Source organism: Dendrobates tinctorius, unplaced genomic scaffold (genome assembly GCF_039654945.1).
Source record: "Dendrobates tinctorius isolate UK_male_01 unplaced genomic scaffold, ASM3965494v1 ptg000515l, whole genome shotgun sequence".
Lineage (NCBI taxonomy): Eukaryota > Metazoa > Chordata > Amphibia > Anura > Dendrobatidae > Dendrobates > Dendrobates tinctorius.
The window spans coordinates 187,437-203,596 of NW_027362174.1; the positions used below are offsets into that span (position 1 = coordinate 187,437).

At 49.0% G+C, this 16,160-nt stretch overlaps 1 protein-coding gene across 2 annotated transcripts in view; it reads right to left on the minus strand.

The window, feature by feature from the left end:
* The window catches only part of B4GALT2 (beta-1,4-galactosyltransferase 2), a 56,932-nt gene extending 52,838 nt beyond the window's left edge, over nucleotides 1–4,094 (minus strand). For both annotated transcript variants that reach the window (XR_012227713.1, XM_073565004.1), the window contains exon 1: nucleotides 3,893–4,094. The gene's annotated coding sequence lies outside the window, so the exon portion shown is untranslated. The remainder of the gene's footprint in view (nucleotides 1–3,892) is intronic.
* Nucleotides 4,095–16,160: the final 12,066 nt, after the last annotated feature.

Genomic DNA, 16,160 nt, shown 5'->3' on the forward strand with positions numbered 1-16,160 from the left:
TATCCAGGAGATGCCCAGGTTATACCGGCTGTACATATATATTATATACAGGAGATGCCCAGGTTATACCGGCTGTACATATATTATACAGGAGATGCCCAGGTTATACCGGCTGTACATATATATTATATACAGGAGATGCCCAGGTTATACCAGCTGTACATGTACATTATATACAGGAGATGCCCAGGTTATACCACCTGTACATATATATTATATACAGGAGATGCCCAGGTTATACCGGCTGTACATGTACATTATATACAGGAGACGCCCAGGTTATACCAGCTGTACATATATATTATATACAGGAGATGCCCAGGTTATACCGGCTGTACATATATAATTATATACAGGAGATGCCCAGGTTATACCATCTATACATATATAATTATACACAGGAGATACCCAGGTTATACCAGCTGTACATATATAATTATATACAGAAGATCCCCGGGTTATACCAGCTGTACATATATATTACATACAGGAGATGCCCAGGTTATACTGGTTGTACATATATATTATATACAGGAGATGCCCAGGTTATACTGGCTGTACATATATATTATATACAGGAGATGCCCAGGTTATACCAGCTGTACATATATAATTATATACAGAAGATGCCCGGGTTACACCGGCTGTACATATATAATTATACACAGGAGATACCCAGGTTATACCGGCTGTACATATATAATTATATACAGAAGATCCCCGGGTTATACCGGCTGTACATATATAATTATACACAGGAGATGCCCAGGTTATACCGGCTGTACATATATATTATATTCAGGAGATGCCCAGGTTATACCAGCTGTACATATATATTACATACAGGAGATGCCCAGGTTATACTGGCTGTACATATATATTATATACAGGAGATGCCCAGGTTATACCGGCTGTACATTGTACATGTACATTATATACAGAAGATGCCCGGGTTAAACCGGCTGTACATATATAATTATATACAGCAGATGCCCAGGTTATACCAGCTGTCCATGTACATATACACATACTGGCCGGTGAGCGGATCATACATGTGTGACTGTGTGTGCGACAGAGCATGAAGGGACACCAGGCCGAACATCAATCCAACAGGACTTATTGAGACAGGGAGCACAGAACATAAAATATCAATATCGTCTCTTAGAGTCCACAATGAGTCCACACCAAAAGGGAAACCGTTCCGGGGGCGCCACCTGGTAATCCAACGCCAGGGAAAAAACTAAATAATCCTGGGATGAGTTCACTGGATCCAACAGATGAGAGACATCACACCATTCCACATGGCAGCTTTTAACCCTCCACACACGGGCACTAGGATCTCACCTCAGCATAAGGTCCTAGCCCCTGTCCCGTCAACACCCAACTGCCTGGGCCAAACATGTGTCTGTTGTTCTATGTCCTGGGATCCACCCCTCCATGGTGAAGGGCTCCCACCTACTTTTGACTATGTGGCTAACGTAAGAAGTTTCCAATACATGTATTGGATAAGTCCTACGCTGAGGAGAACAAAGACAGACTCCCCCACTGGTGGATGACTCAGGCCTGTACATATACAGATACTGGCCGGTGACCGGGTCATACATGTACATATACAGATACTGGCCGGTGACCGGGTCATACATGTACATATACTGGCCGGTGACCGGGTCATACATGTACATATACAGATACTGGCCGGTGACCGGGTCATACATGTACATATACACATACTGGCCGGTGACCGGGTCATACATGTACATATACAGATACTGGCCGGTGACCGGGTCATACATGTACATATACAGATACTGGCCGGTGACCGGGTCATACATGTACATATACAGATACTGGCCGGTGACCGGGTCATACATGTACATATACAGATACTGGCCGGTGACCGGGTCATACATGTACATATACAGATACTGGCCGGTGACCGGGTCATACATGTACATATACAGATACTGGCCGGTGACCGGGTCATACATGTACATATACAGATACTGGCCGGTGACCGGGTCATACATGTACATATACAGATACTGGCCGGTGACCGGGTCATACATGTACATATACAGATACTGGCCGGTGACCGGGTCATACATGTACATATACAGATACTGGCCGGTGACCGGGTCATACATGTACATATACAGATACTGGCCGGTGACCGGGTCATACATGTACATATACACATACTGGCCGGTGACCGGGTCATACATGTACATATACAGATACTGGCCGGTGACCGGGTCATACATGTACATATACAGATACTGGCCGGTGACCGGGTCATACATGTACATATACAGATACTGGCCGGTGACCGGGTCATACATGTACATATACAGATACTGGCCGGTGACCGGGTCATACATGTACATATACAGATACTGGCCGGTGACCGGGTCATACATGTACATATACAGATACTGGCCGGTGACCGGGTCATACATGTACATATACAGATACTGGCCGGTGACCGGGTCATACATGTACATATACAGATACTGGCCGGTGACCGGGTCATACATGTACATATACAGATACTGGCCGGTGACCGGGTCATACATGTACATATACACAGATACTGAGGAGAGGAGTCTGCATAATACCGTATACAGTCAGTAAATACAGGGGGGTCTCGGTACATACAGGGGGGTCTCGGTACATACAGGGGGGGTCTCGGTACATACAGGGGGGTCTCGGTACATACAGGGGGGTCTCGGTACATACAGGGGGGTCTCGGTACATACAGGGGGGGTCTCGGTACATACAGGGGGGGGTCTCGGTACATACAGGGGGGTCTCGGTACATACAGGGGGGTCTCGGTACATACAGGGGGGGTCTCGGTACATACAGGGGGGTCTCGGTACATACAGGGGGGGTCTCGGTACATACAGGGGGGTCTCGGTACATACAGGGGGGGTCTCGGTACATACAGGGGGGTCTCGGTACATACAGGGGGGGTCTCGGTACATACAGGGGGGTCTCGGTACATACAGGGGGGTCTCGGTACATACAGGGGGGTCTCGGTACATACAGGGGGGTCTCGGTACATACAGGGGGGTCTCGGTACATACAGGGGGGTCTCGGTACATACAGGGGGGTCTCGGTACATACAGGGGGGTCTCGGTACATACAGGGGGGTCTCGGTACATACAGGGGGGTCTCGGTACATACAGGGGGGTCTCGGTACATACAGGGGGGTCTCGGTACATACAGGGGGGTCTCGGTACATACAGGGGGGGTCTCGGTACATACAGGGGGGTCTCGGTACATACAGGGGGGTCTCGGTACATACAGGGGGGGTCTCGGTACATACAGGGGGGTCTCGGTACATACAGGGGGGTCTCGGTACATACAGGGGGGGTCTCGGTACATACAGGGGGGTCTCGGTACATACAGGGGGGTCTCGGTACATACAGGGGGGTCTCGGTACATACAGGGGGGTCTCGGTACATACAGGGGGGTCTCGGTACATACAGGGGGGTCTCGGTACATACAGGGGGGTCTCGGTACATACAGGGGGGTCTCGGTACATACAGGGGGGTCTCGGTACATACAGGGGGGTCTCGGTACATACAGGGGGGGTCTCGGTACATACAGGGGGGTCTCGGTACATACAGGGGGGTCTCGGTACATACAGGGGGGGTCTCGGTACATACAGGGGGGTCTCGGTACATACAGGGGGGTCTCGGTACATACAGGGGGGTCTCGGTACATACAGGGGGGTCTCGGTACATACAGGGGGGTCTCGGTACATACAGGGGGGGTCTCGGTACATACAGGGGGGTCTCGGTACATACAGGGGGGTCTCGGTACATACAGGGGGGGTCTCGGTACATACAGGGGGGGTCTCGGTACATACAGGGGGGGTCTCGGTACATACCGTCTCCCGGTTGCTCACCCTCCGTGGCCGTCACCTCGTCTTCCCGGCTCCGGGCTCCCTCTCTCCGGCCCGCCTCTGGCCGCTCCCCCGGGCCGGGCTCCTCATCTCCCCGGCAGATGCTTTGTGTCTCACCGCAGTTCGGTACCAGGATCCCGAAATCCCCCGAATCCCCCAGCATCAACTACGGAAGCCGAAGGAGGAGAGAACGAGACCCCCGCCCCCGCCCGCCCTCCTGTGTGCGGCCAGGGCCCTGACACCACATCCCCCCTATACCACCACATCCCCCATATACCACCACATCCCCCCATATACCACCACATCCCCCCATATACCACCACATCCCCCCCATATACCACCACATCCCCCCCTATACCACCACATCCCCCCCATATACCACCACATCCCCCCCATATACCACCACATCCCCCCCTATACCACCACATCCCCCATATACCACCACATCCCCCCCATATACCACCACATCCCCCCCTATACCACCACATCCCCCCCATATACCACCACATCCCCCCATATACCACCACATCCCCCATATACCACCACATCCCCCATATACCACCACATCCCCCCATATACCACCACATCCCCCATATACCACCACATCCCCCCATATACCACCACATCCCCCCCATATACCACCACATCCCCCCATATACCACCACATCCCCCATATACCACCACATCCCCCATATACCACCACATCCCCCCATATACCACCACATCCCCCATATACCACCACATCCCCCCATATACCACCACATCCCCCCCATATACCACCACATCCCCCCCATATACCACCACATCCCCCCCATATACCACCACATCCCCCCATATACCACCACATCCCCCCATATACCACCACATCCCCCCCATATATCACCACATCCCTCCATATACCACCACATCCCCCCATATACCACCACATCCCCCCCATATACCACCACATCCCCCCATATACCACCACATCCCCCCATATACCACCACATCCCCCCCATATATCACCACATCCCTCCATATACCACCACATCCCCCCCATATACCACCACATCCCCCCCATATACCACCACATCCCCATATACCACCACATCCCCCATATACAACCACATCCCCCCCATATATCACCACATCCCCCATATACCACCACATCCCCCCATATACCACCACATCCCCCCATATACCACCACATCCCCCCATATACCACCACATCCCCCCATATACCACCACATCCCCCATATACCACCACATCCCCCATATACAACCACATCCCCCCCATATATCACCACATCCCCCCATATACCACCACATCCCCCATATACCCCCACATCCCCCCATATACCACCACATCCCCCATATACCACCACATCCCCCATATACCACCACATCCCTCCATATATCACCACATCCCTCCATATATCACCACATCCCCCCATATACCACCACATCCCCCCATATACCACCACATCCCCCCATATACCACATCCCTCCATATATCACCACATCCCCCCCATATATCACCACATCCCCCCCATATATCACCACATCCCCCCATATACCACCACATCCCCCCATATATCACCACATCCCCGCATATACCACCACATCCCCCATATATCACCACATCCCCCATATATCACCACATCCCCCATATATCACCACATCCCCCCACATCTCCCCATATACCACCACATCCCCCCCATATATCACCACATCCCCCATATATCACCACATCCCCCATATACCACCACATCCCCCCACATCTCCCCATATACCACCACATCCCCCATATATCACCACATCCCCCCCATATACCACCACATCCCCCCCATATACCACCACATCCCCCCATATACCACCACATCCCTCCATATATCACCACATCCCCCATATATCACCACATCCCCCATATACCACCACATCCCCCATATATCACCACATCCCCCCCATATACCACCACATCCCCCCCATATACCACCACATCCCCCCATATACCACCACATCCCTCCATATATCACCACATCCCCCATATATCACCACATCCCCCATATACCACCACATCCCCCCACATCTCCCCATATACCACCACATCCCCCATATATCACCACATCCCCCCCATATACCACCACATCCCCCCCATATACCACCACATCCCCCCATATACCACCACATCCCTCCATATATCACCACATCCCCCATATATCACCACATCCCCCATATACCACCACATCCCCCCCCATATATCACCACATCCCCCATATATCACCACATCCCCCATATACCACCACATCCCTCCATATCCCACCACATCCCCCATATATCACCACATCCCCCATATACCACCACATCCCCCCATATACCACCACATCCCCCCATATATCACCACATTCCCGCATATACCACCACATCCCTCCATATACCACCACATCCCCCCATATATCACCACATCCCCCATATACCACATCCCCCATATATCACCACATCCCCCATATATCACCACATCCCCCCACATCTCCCCATATACCACCACATCCCCCCATATATCACCACATCCCCCATATATCACCACATCCCCCCACATCTCCCCATATACCACCACATCCCCCCATATATCACCACATCCCCCATATATCACCACATCCCCCCACATCTCCCCATATACCACCACATCCCCCCATATACCATCACATCCCCCCATATACCACCACATCCCCCATATATCACCACATCCCCCCACATCTCCCCATATACCACCACATCCCCCCATATATCACCACATCCCCCATATATCACCACATCCCCCCACATCTCCCCATATACCACCACATCCCCCCATATACCATCACATCCCCCCATATACCACCACATCCCCCCATATCCCCCCATATATCACCACATCCCCCCCTATACCACCACATCCCCCCCTATACCACCACATCCCCCCTATACCACCACATCCCCGCATATACCACCACATCCCCCCATATATCACCACATCCCCCCATATATCACCACATCCCCCCATATACCACCACATCAACATTATGTGTCTGACAGGATATCAGGACTCTTCAGACCTACAGATGACTACCCATTCCTGCTACTACATGTGGGGACAAATGACACCGCAAGAAACGACCTGGAAACCATCTGCAGAGACTTTGAAGACTTAGGCAAGAAAGTGAAAGAACTAGGAGCGCAGGTGGTCTTCTCTTCCATCCTCCCAGTGGATGGCCATGGAACAAGGAGGTGGAATAAGATTCTGCAGGTGAACAACTGGCTACGTCGATGGTGCCGTCAGCAACGATTTGGATTTCTGGATCACGGAGTGATTTACCTTTACGATGGACTACTTGCTAGAGATGGGGTGCACCTTACGAAGACTGGAAAGCAGGTATTTGGAAGTCGCCTTGCTACACTTGTAAGGAGAGCTTTAAACTAAAACAACATGGGAAGGGAAGCAAAAGACCAGAAAAAGCCATACACCTGACAAATACTACTGAGAACTCTGCTATTAGAAGTGGAAAGGAAGAACAAAGACGAAAGAATCTAATTAAAAAAAATATTGGAGAAGGAGAAACCAATCACAAACTAAAATGTTTCTATACTAATGCACAAAGCATGGGCAACAAACAAGGAGAATTGGAACTACTAACACAGGAAAAGAAATATGATGTCATTGGAATCACTGAAACTTGGGACAATACACATGATTGGAATACAAGACTAGAAGGATACAACTTATTTGCAAGAAACAGACTTGATAAACGAGGAGGGGGTGTCGCATTGTATGTTAGAAATGCGTATATCTGCACAGAGATTGAAGCTTCAGAGACTGGGAGATCTGTGGAAACTGTTTGGGTAAGAATACAAGGACAGAACAATGGAAAGGACACCATTGTAGGCATTTACTACAGGCCGCCTGTGCAAGCTGAAGATATGGATGAACTCTTTATGCATCAAATGGCCAAGTTCTCCAAAAAATATGACATAGTTGTCATGGGAGATTTCAACTATCCAGACATTTGTTGGGAATCTCTCTCAGGCAAAACTAACAGGTCAAGGAAATTCTTATCCTCTCTTGCTGACAACTTTATCTTCCAAAAGGTAAAGGAGAAAACAAGGGGAACTGCTACCTTGGATCTAATCCTTATAAACAGGGAGGAAATGGTTGAGGAGGTAAAAGTGGCTGGGACCCTAGGAGGTAGCGACCATGCTATTTTAGAATTTTGGATAACTAGAGGCGGAAGACCTGTAAAGACTCAGACGTCAAGGTTAGATTTCAGAAAGGCAGATTTTAAGGGATTCAGAAAGAGAATTGGAGGGATCCAATGGCTGGATATCCTTAAAGACAAAAATGTCCAGGAAGGATGGGAAATCTTGAAAAATGAAATTCTCAAAGCACAGTTGTTAACAATTCCGAAAAGAGGGAAGAATAGGAAGCATTTAAGGAAACCAGGATGGATGAACACAGAACTTAAGCACATGCTAAAAAGGAAGAAAAAAATGTTTATAAAATGGAAAGAGGGAGGCATATCTAAAGAAGAATATAATGCTGTCTGCAGAACCTGCAAGGCACAAATCAGATTATCTAAAGCTGAAAATGAATTGAGGCTTGCAAGAGATGTCAAAAGCAATAATAAAGGATTTTGGGGATATGTGAAAAGTCAAAGATGCTATAGGATTTTTACAGGATGAAAATGATGAAATGGTAAGACAGGATGTTGAGAAGGCTGAACTTTTAAATTCCTATTTTGCATCTGTTTTCTCTCAGAAAGGAAATGTAACATCAACTGTTATTCACTGTCCTATTAAGGGAATAGAAGAATCCAGGATATCTATAAACAGAAAGATAGTGAGGAAACACTTAGCTAACCTAAATGTATTCAAGTCTCCAGGTCCAGATGAATTACACCCCAGAGTACTGAAGGAGATAGCAGAAGAAATTTTTGAACCCCTCTCCATAATCTTTGAAAATTCTTGGAGAACAGGAGAAGTGCCAGAAGACTGGAGAAGAGCAAATGTTGTTCCTATCTTCAAAAAGGGGAAGAAGGTGGACCCAGGCAACTATAGGCCGGTGAGTCTGACTTCTATACCAGGAAAGATCTTTGAACAAATTATTAAACAACATGTATGTCAATACCTGGATAAGAATGAAGTGATTAAACAGAGTCAGCATGGGTTTGTAACTAATAAGTCATGTCAGACTAATTTAATTTCCTTCTATGATGGTATTACTGATTGGGTGGATCAAGGAAATGCTGTAGATATAGTATATCTTGACTTCAGCAAAGCATTTGACAAAGTCTCTCATACAATCCTTATTGAAAAAATGACTAAGTATGGAATGGACAAGGCAACTGTTAGGTGGATTCATAACTGGCTTAGTGATCGGACCCAAAGAGTGGTCGTAAATGGCTGCACATCCAGTTGGAAGAATGTCTCAAGTGGGGTACCACAGGGCTCTGTCCTGGGCCCTGTATTGTTCAACATCTTTATCAACGATTTAGATGAAGGAATTGAGGGTAAACTGATTAAATTTGCTGATGACACAAAGCTAGGAGGGATAGCTAATACTAGAGAAGAGAGAGAGAGGATTCAAAAAGATTTAAATAAACTGGAGAAGTGGGCAGCAACTAACAGAATGGTTTTTAACAGGGAGAAATGCAAAGTACTACATCTGGGCAATAAAAATGAAAAAAGCATATATAGAATGGGAGGAATAGGGCTAAGTGACAGCACATGTGAAAAAGACTTGGGTATACTAATAGATCACAGACTGAATATGAGTCAACAGTGTGATGCAGCAGCAAAAAAGGCAAATGCAATTCTAGGATGTATTAACAGAAGCATACAGTCTAGATCACGTGAAGTAATTATTTCCCTCTACTCCTCTTTGGTCAGACCTCATCTGGAATATTGTGTCCAATTTTGGGCACCACATTTTAAAAAAGACATCAACAAACTGGAGCAAGTTCAGAAAAGAGCGACCAGAATGGTGACCGGTCTGCAAACCCTGTCTTATGAGGAAAGGTTGCAGGATTTGGGAATGTTTAGTTTGCAAAAGAGAAGACTGAGAGGAGACTTAATAGCTGTCTACAAATATCTAAAGGGCTGTCACATTGTAGAAGGATCAACTTTATTCTCATTTGCACAAGGAAAGACTAGAAGCAATGGGATGAAGCTGAATGGGAGGAGACACAGATTAGATATTAGAAAAAACTTTTTGACAGTTAGAGTGATCAATGAGTGGAACAGGCTGCCACGAGAAGTGGTGAGTTCTCCTTCAATGGAAGTCTTCAAACAGAGGCTGGACAGACATCTAACTGGGATGATTTAGCGAATCCTGCTTTGAGCAGGGGGTTGGACCAGATGGCCCAGGAGGTCCCTTCCAACTCTACGATTCTATGATTCTATGATCCCCCATATATCGCCACATCCCCCCATATACCACCACATCCCTCCATATACCACATCCCCCCATATACCACCACATCCCCCCATATACCACCACATCCCCCATATATCACCACATCCCCCCATATACCACATCCCCCCATATACCACCACATCCCCCCATATATCACCACATCCCCCCATATACCACCACATCCCTCCATATACCACCACATCCCCCCATATACCACCACATCCCTCCATATACCACCACATCCCTCCATATACCACCACATCCCTCCATATACCACCACATCCCCCCATACATCACCACATCCCCCCATATACCACCACATCCCCCCATACATCACCACATCCCCCCATATACCACCACATCCCCCCATACATCACCACATCCCCCCATATACCACCACATCCCCCCATATACCACCACATCCCCCATATATCACCACATCCCCCCATATACCACCACATCCCCCCATATATCACATCCCCCCATATATCACCACATCCCCCCATATATCACCACATCCCCCCATATACCACCACATCCCCCATATATCACCACATCCCCCCACATCTCCCCATATATCACCACATCCCCCCACATCTCCCCATATATCACCACATCCCCCCACATCTCCCCATATATCACCACATCCCCCCATATACCACCACATCCCCCATATATCACCACATCCCCCATATATCACCACATCCCCCCACATCTCCCCATATATCACCACATCCCCCCACATCTCCCCATATATCACCACATCCCCCCACATCTCCCCATATATCACCACATCCCCCCATATACCACCACATCCCCCCATACATCACCACATCCCCCCATACATCACCACATCCCCCATATACCACCACATCCCCCATATACCACATCCCCCCATATACCACCACATCCCCCCATATATCACATCCCCCCATATATCAATCACCACATCCCCCCATATACCACCACATCCCCCCATATATCACATCCCCCAATATATCACCACATCCCCCATATATCACCACATCCCCCCATATATCACCACATCCCCCCATATATCACCACATCCCCCCATATATCACCACATCCCCCATATATCACCACATCCCCCCATATACCACCACATCCCCCCATATACCACCACATCCCCCCATATACCACCACATCCCCCCATATATCACCACATCCCTCCATATAACACCACATCCCTCCATATAACACCACATCCCTCCATATAACACCACATTCCCCCATATATCACAACATCCCCCCATATACCACCACATCCCCCCATATACCACCACATCCCCCCATATACCATATACCACCACATCCCCCCATATACCACCACATCCCCCCATATACCACCACATCCCCCCATATACCACCACATCCCCCCATATACCACCACATCCCCCCATATACCACCACATCCCCCCATATGTCACCACATCCCCCCATATATCACCACATCCCCCCATATATCACCACATCCCCCCATATACCACACATCCCCCCATATAACACCACATCCCCCCATATACCACCACATCCCCCCATATATCACCACATCCCCCAATATATCACCACATCCCCCCATATACCACACATCCCCCCATATACCACCACATCCCCCATATACCACCACATCCCCCCATATACCACCACATCCCCCAATATATCACATCCCCCCATCAGTCTGCCCCGTGTGTCATACAAGTGTGATGCTCAGAATTAACCCCTTAGTGACCGGGCCAATCCTTACAGTTCTGACCACTGTCCCTTTATGAGGTAACTACCTGAAGAGCCCGGCGCTGCCCGGGCATAGTAACTAACTGTGGTTAGTTATAGCAAATTATAATTATCCTCCATCCCATAGTCCCGTGCCCATATACCCATCACACATATCCACGATCCCATAGTCCAGTGTCCATATACCCATCACACATCCTCCATCCCATAGTCCAGTGCCCATATACCCATCATACATATTCGCCATCCCATAGTCCAGTGCCCATATACCCATCACACATCCTCCATCCCATAGTCCCATGCCCATATACCCATCACACATATCCTCCATCCCATAGTCCCGTGCCCATATACCCATCACACATCCTCCATCCCATAGTCCAGTGCCCATATACCCATCATACATCCTCCATCCCATAGTCCAGTGCCCATATACCCATCACACATCCTCCATCCCATAATCCCATGCCCATATACCCATCATACATATTCGCCATCCCATAGTCCCGTGCCCATATACCCATCATACACATCCTCCATCCCATAGTCCAGTGCCCATATACCCATCATACATATCCACCATCCCATAGTCCAGTGCCCATATACCCATCACACATATCCTCCATCCCATAGTCCCGTGCCCATATACCCATCACACATCCTCCATCCCATAGTCCAGTGCCCATATACCCATCATACATCCTCCATCCCATAGTCCAGTGCCCATATACCCATCACACATCCTCCATCCCATAATCCCATGCCCATATACCCATCATACATATTCACCATCCCATAGTCCCGTGCCCATATACCCATCATACACATCCTCCATCCCATAGTCCAGTGCCCATATACCCATCATACATATTCGCCATCCCATAGTCCAGTGCCCATATACCCATCACACATCCTCCATCCCATAGTCCAGTGCCCATATACCCGTCATACATATCCTCCATGCCATAGTCCCGTGCCCATATACCCATCACATATCCTCCATCCCGTAGTCCCATGCCCATATACCCATCATACACATCCTCCATCCCATAGTCCAGTGCCCATATACCCATCATACATATCCACCATCCCATAGTCCCGTGCCCATATACCCATCATACACATCCTCCATCCCATAGTCCCGTGCCCATATACCCATCATACACATCCTCCATCCCATAGTCCCGTGCCCATATACCCATCACATCCTCCATCCCATAGTCCAGTGCCCATATACCCATCACACATCCTCCATCCCATAGTCCCGTGCCCATATACCCATCATACATATCCTCCATCCCATAGTCCCATGCCCATATACCCATCATACATATCCTCCATCCCATAGTCCCATGCCCATATACCCATCACACATCCTCCATCCCATAGTCCCGTGCCCATATACCAGTCATACATATCCTCCGTCCCATAGTCCCATGCCCATATACTCATCATACATATCCTCCATCCCATAGTCCAGTGCCCATATACCCATCACACATCCTCCATCCCATAGTCCAGTGCCCATATACCCGTCATACATATCCTCCATCCCATAGTCCCGTGCCCATATACCCATCACACATCCTCCATCCCATAGTCCAGTGCCCATATACCCATCATATATCCTCCATCCCATAGTCCAGTGCCCATATACCCATCACACATCCTCCATCCCATAGTCCAGTGCCCATATACCCATCATACATCCTTCATCTCATAGTCCTTACCCATATACCCGTCATACATATCCTCCATCCCATAGTCCCGTGCCCATATACCCATCACACACATCCTCCATCCCATAGTCCCGTGCCCATATACCCATCACACATCCTCCATCCCTTAGTCCAGTGCCCATATACCCGTCATACATATCCTCCATCCCATAGTCCAGTGCCCATATACCCATCATACATATCCTCCATCCCATAGTCCAGTGCCCATATACCCATCATACATATCCTCCATCCCATAGTCCCGTGCCCATATACCCATCACACATCCTCCATCCCATAGTCCAGTGCCAATATACCCATCACACATCCTCCATCCCATAGTCCCATACCCATATACCCATCATACATATCCTCCATCCCATAGTCCCGTGCCCATATACCCATCCTCCATCCCATAGTCCAGTGCCAATATACCCATCACACATCCTCCATCCCATACCCATATACCCATCATACATATCCTCCATCCCATAGTCCCGTGCCCATATACCCATCACACATCCTCCATCCCATAGTCCAGTGCCCATATACCCATCATACATCCTTCATCTCATAGTCCAGTGCCCATATACCAGTCATACATATCCTCCATCCCATAGTCCCGTGCCCATATACCCATCACTCATATCCTCCATCCCATAGTCCCGTGCCCATATACCCATCACACATATCCTCCATCCCATAGTCCCGTGCCCATATACCCGTCACACATCCTCCATCCCATAGTCCCGTGCCCATATACCCGTCACACATCCTCCATCCCATAGTCCCGTGCCCATATACCCGTCACACATCCTCCATCCCATAGTCCCGTGCCCATATACCCGTCACACATCCTCCATCCCATAGTCCCGTGCCTACAGAAGTTTATAACGCCCGGGCGTGAAAAGAACAACATCATATTTTTTCCACAAACATGATCTTTTAGTCCCTGTCACGGGGTCCTACTCCGATACCACACAATCAACAGAGCGAGGGAAGTGCGAACAATCCCAAGACCTTTATTACAGGCAAAATTAGAAGGTCCATAAACAATCCACCACACTGAGGATGCAATAGTCCAGAACAAGAATGCAGTCCAGTAACAGGATAAAATGTCCAGGGAGATGGGATTCCAAAGCTCCAGCACCTGAGGATAAAATGGGTCCTTCTCTCTGGGGTGCTTTCTTCACGAAGCTCTCCACACAGGAACTGACTTGTCCTCCCCAGCCCCCTCCTTATGTCCAGGGGTAGTCAGACAGGTTCAGGAGACAAAGAAGCCTTGGGGATTAAGGAACTACAGGGGGGCATCAAGAGACAGATACAGTCAGGCTATAGACATACAAAGCAACAAGAAAAACACTATGAAAATCAGTGAAATTGAAATATACTCAAAATATCCACATAACATATCACACCATCACAACCTCTCCCCCCCATAATAAGTGAGCACGCCATGAGGTCTACACAGACCTCTGGCCTGCTCACTTTAGTCCACATTGCTCAGTTATTTATAATTCCTTGTACAGTGGCAGGGGTAGGTCGGCCTGGGGAGCCTATGGTTCTTCTTGTCGAGACAGTCCATCGGCGTTCTGGTGTTGGCTTCCTTGCTTGTAATGGATGGAGAAGCTGTAGGGTTGTAAGGACAAGCTCCACCGCAGCAATCTTCCATTGTCCCCCGATACGCGATTCAGCTATGTGAGGGGGTTGTGGTCTGTGGTCCACTCTGGTGGGGGTGGTGGTAGCTCTTGCTCAGGCGGGGTGGAGTGCACAAGATGCACTGGACGAGGTGGGGCTGCGTGGGGCTCCCTCCGAATCCTGGAGGGACAGCCAGACTGCAAATGTCCAGGTTGCCCACACCCATAACACCTCCTCTCTGTGATACCCCCAGGTCGTGGTCGGAACTGTTGGGGCCTAGGATTGTGAGGCGTGATTGTCATCGGCTTGCGACTAGGTGGAAGGGCAGATATAATTGGAGGGGGACGGGGCGCGGGAGCAGGCCGTGGTTCATTGTCCAGAAGCCTCCTCCATTGCGGCCGGATAGTAAGGGCTTCATCGGCCAGGGCTGCAGCTCTATCCACGGTACACGGCGTGCGCTCCCGGACCCATTCCCTACCTCTGCAGGGCACTTGGCAAGAAATTGTTCTATAAGGAACGCCTGTATAACATCTTCCACAGTAAAGGCATTTTCTGCTTCCAGCCATCTCAGACATGCCTCGGACATCTTATGTGCATACATCCTAAACGATCCCCCCGTGGTGCATGGGAGGTCTCGGAACTTGGCCCTATATGAGTCTGGGGTGATAGCATGGTAATCCAGGATTGTCCGCTTTACAATGTTATAATCCCGATTCCG